At 46.8% G+C, this 12,598-nt stretch overlaps 1 protein-coding gene across 2 annotated transcripts in view; it reads right to left on the reverse strand.

The window, feature by feature from the left end:
* The window catches only part of LOC116939164 (protein-tyrosine sulfotransferase 1-like), a 45,914-nt gene extending 41,214 nt beyond the window's left edge, over window positions 1-4,700 (reverse strand). The window contains exon 1 of one of the 2 annotated variants that reach the window (XM_032947233.2): window positions 4,416-4,700. The gene's annotated coding sequence lies outside the window, so the exon portion shown is untranslated. Of the gene's footprint in view, window positions 1-4,411 lie in introns of both variants that reach the window. The other variant, XM_032947234.2, reaches the window with a different exon arrangement.
* Window positions 4,701-12,598: the final 7,898 nt, after the last annotated feature.

Here is a 12,598-nt window from a genome sequence, read left to right on the forward strand (position 1 = left end):
AGTTCAACATACGTACATTGTCCGTGGTTCCACATGCCTCTGAGTCGTTCTCTCTCTCCCTCTCTCTTCCAGAGCGAATTAATTTTGTGCGGCGCGTTTCCAATCATCTTTAGATTTTAGTTTAAATCCACCCCGTCTCATCCGGTCTCAGAAGCTCAACAGAGACGCATGTACGTACGTTGAACTTCTTTCGCACCGTATGTAGCCAACTGTGCTAATTGGGGGTGCGGGGGAAGGACAACAAACTAAACACAAAAAAAGCAGTTTGAGGATCCTGTTTTGTATTTGAATGCGAGACTGCCTGGGAATGCCAGGTGCTACAGGTTTGAGCTATGCTGGGCTGCAGTGGTCAGTCGATGGCGATACAGCGACTGTTTCCATTGGGAGAGTAATTCATGAGTTACGTTGAATCAATCTCCGTGGAGCTCAGAGTGCCGAGTCCACTCATAGGTGTGCGGTTCTCTCCGGGCACTCAGATGTCCTCCCACATGCCCCCCCTGACTCAATGGAATTGGCGAAACATTCCAACGCAGGACCTGTCTGCAAAAAATAGCCCCACCTCAGTGGAGCTTTCCTGGATACACTGTACTGTATAAAGGAATTCTTAGAGGTTTTTTTTTTTACATAAACCAGTCTTCAGCCAGGGGGCCAGTAATATTCTGTTAAGGTTTGAAAACATTGTGTTTTCTTCATAGTTTGCAAACTTTCTGTGTAAGATCGATTAACACCACGACCACTTAATCCTGAATATCATAAATCATCTTCGCCCATGGTCAATCCACTGCTGGATGATAGCCTTCCCAAGCCATTACCATCACTCGTGATCATGCGATGCAACAACCTACCTAGCGCCTGCATGTAGACAACATGAAATCAATAATTTCTCCCCAAAATCTACAACTTTTAGCCTTCGGCACAACATTCTTACGTCGCGCAAGATGTCACGGTATGTTCTGCATTCAAAGAAGATCAACTCAAAACACACCAAAAAAAACTCTTAACTTGTAGCTATAACCCAGAGGTTGCGTGTTCGAGGCCGATCATAGTTCACCTTGCTGGTCAGTGTGGCCTGATAAAGGTGAGCGGGTCAGGACCGGTTCAGATATCTGTCACTGGTCCACTGGTATAAGCTGTGGCCGGGGACTTGAATTGGCCGGTGGACTTGAATTGACCGGGTTCGTTCAGAGGGCAAAACGCGACACCCGCAGCACCTCCACTCCCTTCCTTTACAGGGATTCCTCTACTTGCGAACGAGTTACGTTCCCAGAGGATCTGTTCATAAGTCGAATTGTTCGTAAGTCCCACCTTTACTCATGTCGAGTCCAAACGTCTTGTACGGCGTGTACACTGAACACGGGGAAATGGCTTTAAAAGTTGAATAATCTCCTGTAGATGTAGATGCGGCTGTGGTTTTCACGTTCTGCATGATGTAGATGCCGCCACCTGCGGTTGAACTTAACGACTCTCGGTTTCGAACAAGCGACCGGACACACGGACAGGTTTGTTCGTATCTCTGCACATCCGTAAGTCGAGTGTTTGTAAATAGAGACGTCGCTGTATTTCGATGTGCGTGTGTTTATGTCACTGTTACGACTAACACACCATACAGTACCTAGAGAGCTTACGTGCACCTGTGTCTAATTTATTTTTAAAATATTTTTTACATTTTCATTGTATGTACAGTATACGTATGTTGAACTTCTTTCGCACCGTACGTAGCCAACGGCCCGTTAAATAGTCCCGCAGTTTTCCTCAAGGAGGACCCTATGTACTCGTTCTATATGAACAAACGAAAATAATCCGTGCAACGGAATGAAAAGAAACGTACAATACAAAGCGATCTATTTTCACCAGAAAAGCCTCGCCAAGTCTCAAGATTCGGGGTTTGTTGGGTTTTTTTGTGCTTTCCGATCATTGTCCTTCCCCCCATGGGCACGGTTGGCCACGTACGGTGCGAAAGAAGCTCGACTGCTTCGCAAGGAGGGTCCCAACAATGCAATGTCTGGCTGCCGCCTGATGAAGCTGGTTGTAATTACTGGCGAAACGTCGTACTCATATTGTAAATGTTGTGGCTTGGCTCTCCAAACACACACAACGCGGTTAGTGCTGTACCAGTGACGAATTGGCCACGTTCTGTTAACGTGACAACCCTTTACTAGTTGGCTGTGTGGGGTGGTAGTGGGTTTAACGACACACATTTAGACATTTACGCGATCTAACCCCAAAAAGAACTCTATTATGAATGCAATGTTTGGCCGATTCGGTAAATATCATCAGAATGACGGATTATATAGCTCGGAAGAAGTGACGCACACTTGTTACGAATGTAAAGGCACGCATGCACAGAGCGCATGGTGTGTCTCTGCACTAGCAAACACAACACGTGTTTTAGTTTATCGGCCCCTTCATTCTCGGAACCAATGCCATGCATGCACGTTGAACTTTTTTAGCGCCGTACGTAGCCAACCTTGCTAATCGAAGGTGTCATCCAGTAGCATTTGCTTTAAGTGATAAAAACTCCGGACCGGTGTGCGACCGTCTGGGTCTGGTTATCAGCAGTCAGGCTTGTTATAGCAAATGCTGCCGGGCTACCAGATGTTATTGACCAGGGCACTTCATCTGAACAATTGGGATCCTGTTCAACGCAAGATACACTAAGTGTAAGTAGGGTGTGTGTGTGTGGTGTGTGTGTGGGTGGTGTGTGTGTGGGTGGTGTGTGTGTGGGTGGTGTGTGTGTGTGTGCTGTATGTGTTGTGTGTGTATGTGTGTGTGGTGTGTGTATGTGGTGTGTGTGTGTTCTGTATGTGTTGTGTGTGTATGTATGTGTGTGTGGTGTGTGTGCTGTATGTGTTGTGTGTATGCTGTGTGTGGTGTGTGTGCTGTGTGGTGTGTGTGTGTGGTGTGTGTGTGCGGTGTGTGTGCTGTGTGATGTGGTGTATGTGTGGTGTGTGTGTGTGTTGTGTGTGGTGTATGTGTATGTGGTGTGTGTGGTGTGTGTGTGTTGTGTGTGGTGTGTATGTGTTGTGTGTGCTGTGTGTGGCGTGTGTGCCGTGTGTGCTATGTGGTGTGTGCTGTTATGTAGTGTGTGTGTGTGCTGTGTGTGGTGTGTGTGTGTGCTGTGTGTGGTGTGTGCTGTGTGTGCGGTGTGTGTGTGGTATGTGTGTGTGGTGTGTGTGTGCTGTGTGTGGTGTGTGGTGCTGTGTGTGGTGTATGTGGTATGTGTGTGTGGTGTGTGTGGTGTGTGTGTGCTGTGTGTGTGCTGTGTGTGGTGTGTGTGTGCTGTGTGTGGTGTGTGTGTGCTGTGTGTGCGGTGTGTGTGTGCTGTGTGGTGTGGTGTATGTGTGGTATGAGTGTGTGGTGTGTGTGTGTTGTGTGTGTGCTGTGTGTGCTGTGTGGTGTGTGTGCTGTGTGTGGTGTGCGTGCTGTGTGTGGTGTGTGTGTGTTGTGTGTGGTGTATGTGTGTGTGCTGTGTGTGGTGTGTGTGTGCTGTGTGTGGTGTGTGTGTGCTGTGTGTGGTGTATGTGTGTGTGCTGTGTGTGGTGTGTGTGTGCTGTGTGTGTTGTGTGTGTGTTGTGTGTGCTGTGTGTGCTGTGTGGTGTGTGTGCTGTGTGTGCTGTGTGTGCTGTATGTGGTGTGTGTGATGTGTGTGCGGTGTGTGTGGTGTGTTTGTGCTGTGTGGTGTGGTGTATGTGTGGTATGTGTGTGCGCGCTGTGTGTGTGGTGTCTGTGTGCTGGGTGTGTGTGGTATGTGTGAGTGGTATGTGTGGTGTATGTGTGTGTGGTGTATGTGTGTGTGGTGTATGTGTGTGTGGTGTATGTGTGTGTGGTGTATGTGTGTGTGGTGTATGTGTGTGTGGTGTATGTGTGTGTGGTGTATGTGTGTGTGGTGTATGTGTGTGTGGTGTATGTGTGTGTGGTGTGTGTGGTGTATGTGTGTGTGTGGTATGTGTGTGTGTGGTATGTGTGGTGTGTGTGTGTGGTGTATGTGTGTGTGGTGTATGTGTGTGTGGTGTATGTGTGTGTGGTGTATGTGTGTGTGGTGTGTGTGGTGTATGTGTGTGTGTGGTGTGTGTGGTGTATGTGTGTGTGGTGTATGTGTGTGTGGTGTATGTGTGTGTGGTGTGTGTGTGGTATGTGTGTGTGGTGTATGTGTGTGTGGTGTATGTGTGTGTGGTGTATGTGTGTGTGGTGTATGTGTGTGTGGTGTATGTGTGTGTGGTGTATGTGTGGTATGTGTGTGTGGTGTATGTGGTGTATGTGTGTGGTGTGTGTGGTGTATCTGTGTGTGGTGTATGTGTGTGTGGTGTATGTGTGTGTGGTGTATGTGTGTGTGGTGTATGTGGTGTATGTGTGTGTGGTGTATGTGTGGTATGTGTGTGTGTGGTATGTGTGGGGTGTGTGGCGGACACACCTACCGGTCAGTGAACGGACTCCATCTATCCAAACCAGCGGAGCAGCATCCAAAGAATCACCTCGTCCCCTCCAGGGCTTCGGAGCGCCTTGCGTACAGACGGGGCTGATGATGCTGCTGCTGCTGATGACGAAGATTATGAAGCCCTCTGCTGTCCTCCCGTCCTCACGGGCAAGATAGAAGAGGCTGTCCACTCAGCTCCTCGGCATCCCCACACTCTGTGCCTCACGGCCACAGTCGAGCGGTGGAGCGAGCCTGGGCGTGACCACACCACCACCCCCCCACCACCACCCCCCCACCACCACCCCCCCACCACCACCCCCCCACCACCACCCCCCCACCACCACCCCCCCACCACCACCCCCCCACCACCACCACCCCCCCACCACCACCCCCCCACCACCACCACCACCCCTGTGGTGGTGTGTACGCGTGTGTGTGGTGGTGTGTGGTGGTGTGTATGTGGTGGTGTGTATGTGTGTGGTGGTGTGTACGCGTGTGTGTGGGGGTGTGTGGGGGTGTGTGTGTGGTGGTGTGTGTGTGTGGTGGTGTGTGTGGTGTGTGTGTGTGGTGGTGTGTGTGTGTGGTGTGTGCGTGTGGTGGTGTGTGTGGTGTGTATGTGTGTCGTGGTGTGTGTGTGTGGTGGTGTGTGCGTGTGGTGGTGTGTGGTGTGTGTGGTGTGTATGTGTGTCGTGGTGTGTACGCGTGTGTGTGGTGGTGTGTGTGTGTGGTGGTGTGTACGCGTGTGTGTGGTGGTGTGTGTGTGTGTGGTGGTGTGTGTGTCGTGGTGATATGTACACGTGTGTGTCTGTGTACGTGTCCCGCACAGCAGCAGCCGCCGATACAAAAGCGCAAGCTCTCTGTCTCAGCCAGGCATTGTCGCGAGCCAACAACCTTCTTCCCTCCCCTTTCTTTCTTATCCCAAGACGAGCCGCCAATGTTGCTCGATGAGCTTCCGATGATGATCGATCACTGTTCTGCTGCTGATGATGGTGGTGGTGGTGATGCTGATGATGATGGTGGTGATGCTGATGATGATGATATCCGTTCGCTCCGGATTGCGTGCACGGACCCCGGGGCTGGCGGCTAAACGCGGATCGGAGTGGAAATTCGCGGAGCGTGGAGCTGCAGATCGCCTGAGACAATTCCTCTCTTTCGTGACTGCAGGAATTACTCTTTGGTTTCTTTCGGTAAAGTTACGTGGAAATAAAATAAATTAAACAAGAGAGTACGACGTTTCGATTGCAACACGAGCAACCGTCATCAGGAAGAACTAAATTTGAGAGAGAGAGACAAAACACAGACACGGAGACACACAGACAGACACACAAGCAGAGAGAGAGAGAGACACACACAACATAGACACACAGAGAGAAACACAAGCAGAGCGAGACAACACAGACACACAAGCAGAGAGAGAGACACACAACATAGACACACAGACAGACACACAAGCAGAGAGAGACAACACAGAGACACAGAGAAAGTGAGACACACAACATAGACACACAGACAGACACACAAGCAGAAAGAGACAACACAGAGACACACAGAGAGAGAGAGACACAACATAGACACACAGACAGACACACAAGCAGAAAGAGACAACACAGAAACACACAGAGAGAGACATAACATAGACACACAGACAGACACACAAGCAGAGAGAGAGACAACACAGAGACACACAGAGACACACAACATAGACACACAGACACACAAGCAGAGAGAGACAACACAGAGACAAACAGAGAGAGACACACAACATAGACACACAGACAGACACACAAGCAGAGAGAGAGACAACACAGACACAGAGAGACACACACAACATAGACACACAGACAGACACACAAGCAGAGAGAGACAACACAGAGAAAGTGAGACACATAACACAGACACACAGACAGACACACAAGCAGAGAGAGACACACAACATAGACACACAGACAGACACACAAGCAGAAAGAGACAACACAGAAACACACAGAGAGACACACAACATAGACACACAGACAGACACACAAGCAGAGAAAGACAACACAGACACAGAGAGAGAGACACAACATAGACACACAGACAGACACACAAGCAGAAAGAGACAACACAGAAACACACAGAGAGAGACACACAACATAGACACACAGACAGACACACAAGCAGAGAAAGACAACACAGACACAGAGAGAGAGACACAACATAGACACACAGACAGACACACAAGCAGAGAGAGACAACACAGAGAAAGTGAGACACATAACACAGACACACAGACAGACACACAAGCAGAGAGAGAGAGAGACACACAACATAGACACACAGACAGACACACAAGCAGAGAAAGACAACACAGACACAGAGAGAGAGACACAACATAGACACACAGACAGACACACAAGCAGAGAGAGACAACACAGAGAGAGAGACACACAACATAGACACACAGACAGACACACAAGCAGAGAGAGAGACAACACAGAGACACAGAGAGAGAGACACACAACATAGACACACAGACACACAAGTAGAGAGAGACAACACAGAGACAAACAGAGAGAGACACACAAGCAGAGAGAGAGAGACAACACAGAGACACACAGAGAGAGACAACATAGACACACAGACACACAAGCAGAGAGAGACAACACAGAGACAAACAGAGAGAGACACACAAGCAGAGAGAGAGACACACACAACATAGACACACAGACAGACACACAAGCAGAAAGAGACAACACAGAGACACACAGAGAGAGAGACACAACATAGACACACAGACAGACACACAAGCAGAGAGAGACAATACAGAGACACACAGAGAAAGACACATAACATAGACACACAGACAGACATACAAGCAGAGAGAGAGACAATACAGAGACACACAGAGAGAGACACACAACATAGACACACAGACACACAAGCAGAGAGAGACAACACAGAGACAAACAGAGAGAGAGACACACAAGCAGAGAGAGACAACACAGAGACACAGAAGAGACACACAACATAGACACACAGACAGACACACAAGCAGAGAGAGACAACATAGACACACAGACAGACACACAAGCAGAGAGAGACACACAACATAGACACACAGACAGACACACAAGCAGAGAGAGACAACACAGACACAGAGAGAGACACACAACATAGACACACAGGCAGACAGACACACAAGCAGAGAGAGACAACACAGACACAGAGAGAGACACACAACATAGACACACAGAGACACACAAGCAGAGAGAGACAACACAGACACACAGAGAGAGAAACACACAACATAGACACAGACAGACACACAAGCAGAGAGAGACAACACACACAGACAGACACACAAGCAGAGAGAGACAACACAGACACAGAGAGAGAGACAACATAGACACACAGACAGACACACAAGCAGAGAGAGAGAGACAATACAGAGACACACAGAGAGAGACACACAACATAGACACACAGACACACAAGCAGAGAGAGACAACACAGAGATAAACAGAGAGAGACACACAAGCAGAGAGAGAGACAACACAGAGACACAGAGAGAGACACACAACATAGACACACAGACAGACACACAAGCAGAGAGAGAGACAACACAGACACAGAGAGAGAGACACACAACATAGACACACAGACAGACACACAGACAGACACACAAGCAGAGAGAGACACACAACATAGACACACAGACAGACACAAGCAGAGAGAGACAACACAGACACAGAGAGAGACACACAACATAGACACACAGGCAGACAGACGCACAAGCAGAGAGAAACAACACAGACACAGAGAGAGACACACAATATAGACACACAGACAGACACACAAGCAGAGAGAGACAACACAGACACAGAGAGAGACACACAACATAGACACGCAGACACAACATAGACACAGAGACAGACACACAAGCAGAGAGAGACAACACAGAGACACAGAGAGAGACACACAACATAGACACACAGAGACACACAAGCAGAGAGAGACAACACAGACACAGAGAGAGAGACACACAACATAGACACAGACAGACACACAAGCAGAGAGAGACAACACACAGAGAGAGACACACAAGCAGAGAGAGACAACACAGACACAGAGAGAGACACAACATAGACACACAGACAGACACAAGCAGAGAGAGACAACACAGACACAGAGAGAGAGACACACAACATAGACACACAATTCTCTCTGTCAGTTTAACTCACAGGAGTAGCGAGTTGGGCTTTCGCGACCAATATCATCCATAATACAGGTTGTGTTATTGTTGGGTTTGATCGCGTAAATATATAAATGTGTCGTTAAACCCGCCACAGCCGATTATGAAGGTGTGTCACGTAAACAGAACGTGCCAATTCGTCAATAGTACAACAACACCGGTGTGTTGGAGAGCAAATCCACCAAATTTACAATCAGATTGTAAATGTTGTGGATCAGATTGTAAATGTTACGGATGTTGCTGTACTTGTAACGAATTGGCACGTTCCGTTTACGCGACAAACCTTACTCATTGGCTGTGTCGGGTGGTGGCGGCTTTAACGACACATTTATATTGACGCGATCTAACCCCCCCGCACCACCCCCCCCCCCCCCCCAATAAACCCCCTGTATGATGAATTATCACTGTGCTCGCAATGTGGTTTCCACTCACTCCAGGGCCGCCACCCCCGTGGGAACACGGGGCCAGACGGGGTATTAATTTGTGTTTATTTGGGGGGTTTTAAAGTTGGGAAATCACCGTGCCAAGTTGTCAACCGGTGACATGATCAGATCACCCCGTGACATGATCAGATCACCCCGTGATATGATCAGATCACCCCGTTATGTCTCCAGTCCATCAGCCACCTGCTGTTCTGGACCACTGTTATCCGACGGCATTTGTATTTTTTTTAAGCAAGCAAACCTGGGACCCGTTTCGGCCTCACTGAGTCTCATCAACAGTCAGATTTGATTGTTGTTGTTGTTATGTTTACGCTTGCTTACCGAGTCCCAAGACTTGTTTTTTTCTTCAGGTAGGGCCCTGCCAAGTTTTTGAACGGTCACTGCAGAAGGTTAATTGCCCGAAATATCGACAAATATATTTTTTTTCCTTTTATGGCCGCAGTGTTGAGTTGTTGTTATTCAGCCCAGGACCAGCCCTGGTTTGAAATTAAGCCCTGGCGCGAATGATTAATTGAGCGGCCTGAGGTCGTGCGGTGGCTGCTTGGCCGAAAAATTCCTCCTCGCAGATTGCCTGGACATACAACAAAGGGCACGAGTTGTGTGCATAGTTGTGATTTTTTTTTAGTTAATAGAACACAAAAAGTCGAAGCAAATATGCGTGGGGGTCTTTTTGTTTGTTTTTGACACGGCTGTTGTTCGGAAACATAGATGATGGCCAAGACCCCCCCCCACTCCCCAACCCATGGCAGTAATTTTCTTAATGCTTTAGCAAAATTGGCGTTACATATTGTGGTGTGTTCAGGCGATATTGTATTCGTGTCGGCCCCGGTCTCAATGGACTCTTATCAGGTTATCAATAAACGCACCTATCTATATATCGTATATCTATCCGGGATATCCTCAATGCGTCTAGACCTTTTTTTCAGGAGGGTGGTGCTGCTGCTTCTTCCTCTGGAATGTTTAGTCAAATTCCATGAAGGGTGTTTTGCCTTCATGTGGGAGGAAACTGGAGTAACCGGTAAAATAATTCCACTTGGGATATCCCACAGAGGGAGATTTTCAAGAAGCAATTTCTGGACCGCCACCTTTTTGCAGTGACAAAACAAGTGTTAGCTACAACTTCAAACGGAGCTGGTGGAGACGAGTTGACGCCCCGCCTGCAATTGTTTTGCTATCATTACAGTCATTATTACGTTATTTTTTTTTGCAATAAACACCACCGTACGAGATTATCGGAGAAACTAGTATTTTTTTTCGACGCAATGTTTTACACGAAAGCCCGTGGTGTCATTTTGTCTTGGCGTGACATCGCTCTGCCAGAAGCTACGAGTGTGCTTCTACTTACTGGGCGTTGAAGCGGCAATGTTATCCACCCTGCGGCTAGTAACAAGGTGAGCATCGCCACTTGGAAGTGATTATCGCATTCCGAGACATCTACTTCGGAGAGACAGCTACAGAAACACGTTTTCTTCGATAAAATGTGTGCGTTTGAAAACCCTATCACGTTCACGATTGTCTTGTTTTACTTTCCTATGCTTTGGTCAGTCGTCTTCGATGTTAGTTTGTCCTTGCCATATGTAGCAGGGTTCAGGAATGACGATAGCAGTTACGTAATGTGGCTTCTGCGGCACTGCCATTCAGAGCTGTTAGCAAGCCAACCGGGCGTTCAGACACGGGCAGTTAAAACAGTGAATTACGTTAAACAAAAACACGTTTGAAAGGTTGCTAATCTAAAATGTGGTTGAGTTTTCGACAGCCGCAGAGAAACTACGCTTGCCTAACGATTACACATTAACTCTATAAAGTCTAACAATGTGCCGATTTTTTACAGTTATAAAATAAGGCAAGTTGCAATATTGGTCAGCTACCGCCACCTGGTGGAAGAATACGGACATAAAAACATACGGGAAAATGGGAATAAACACATCATTAGACCTCCTTTGCCAGTACGAAAATGTAATAGGGCTTTTCCCCTTTTTTCTGGCAACAAAACTGAAACCTTTTTACAAGGATTCATGTCTGCATTAACCACAATACCTGCAATCAAAATGTAAACAAAAAACATACTATGATAACATGCATTGTCCTTGAAACTGATTGGTCCACACCAAGGGACGGCTTTCTTTTGAGCCTCGACCCAATTGGTGCTCGACCAGATGACTCCAAAAGGCGTACTTTTGTTTGCAATTTGACTGCAGGTATTGTGGTTAATGCAGACATGAATCCTTGTAAAAAGGTTTCAGTTTTGTTTACAGAGAAAAGGGGAAAACCCCTATTAATAATAAACGCGTTAAGTAATTTTGATTTAAAGCTTTCGTGACTGCAGGGATTCATATTCTTGGTTCTTTCGGTAAAGTCACGTTTTATATTTTTATTATTTTATCGTTTCCCTTCTACGTGACTTTACCGAAAGAACCAAGAATACGTTGAGTAATCTCACATTCAATTCAAATACGACATCTTCTGGCTCAGCTGTCAAAGCACACCGCTGTTAATCTGGGTTCAAATCCAGTTTTTAGCCACTCAATATTAAACCCAAGTTCTCAAGTGCAGAAGGGTTGATGTATCTCAGCCTCATCGCCAACAACTTCACAAAAAGACATTGAGTTTTAATTTGCAGTTTGGAGAAATTCCATCTGAAAATTGAAAATACATTGTCAGTTTGACTATCATGATACAAAATCACAGCAGTGTACTGCATGGTATGTAAATTATTTTTTAAAAAGTTTAAAGGACTGTTATGGAGAGGTCCTGCGAAATACTGTATATATTTGACTACACATGGTCCAAACTTCTCTGCAATATTTGCAAATGGATTATCAATCTCACACATGATAGAATAACTTGCAGTAAGACAAACAAATGTGTTAAATAAAGTGATGTTTAAATTAGTTGCCGGAAATGCCAACACTTTACCTTTACAATCAGACACCAGTAACACCACAGTAAGAGTAAATCCGCAATTATTTCAGTCATCCAAAGGTTTAATATGACATTCAGGTTACACAAGAGCATTAAATGAACACAAACAGATTACAATAATAACCAGAACGAAAGCTCATTCGCCAGTGAACTTACATGCTACGACAGCAACACAAACACAAAGACCACAGGATTAATATTTAATATCAGCAAGTTCACAGAATCTTCGTAAAAATGTGATTAAACAGCTAGCGCCTAAAACATCACACCCAAGATTCAAGTACAAGTTATTTCCACTGCGCAGACATATACGGATCGCTGGCGACAGCACTGCACAGCCTAAAGCTTAGCAACTGTACCCACGTACTTGTGTCACGGGACGGGTTAAAAATGTTGCACACACTGCGTATTTGTGCAGGCATAGCGACGTGTTCAATCATGCTGGAGCCGTTGCAACCCAGACCACTGAATTTACCCAATTTTTGAATTAATCCTTACTTTTGAACCAATTTGCTCCCCCACCATACCCCCCCCCCCATTATTTTAAGCCGGTATATCTGCCCCTTGCTCCGTTGTCTCAGCCAGCCA

The sequence above is a fragment of the Petromyzon marinus genome, chromosome 5, assembly GCF_048934315.1.
Source record: "Petromyzon marinus isolate PM22_M1 ecotype Great Lakes invasive population chromosome 5, UKy_Petmar_22M1.pri1.0, whole genome shotgun sequence".
Taxonomy (NCBI): Eukaryota; Metazoa; Chordata; class Hyperoartia; order Petromyzontiformes; family Petromyzontidae; genus Petromyzon; species Petromyzon marinus.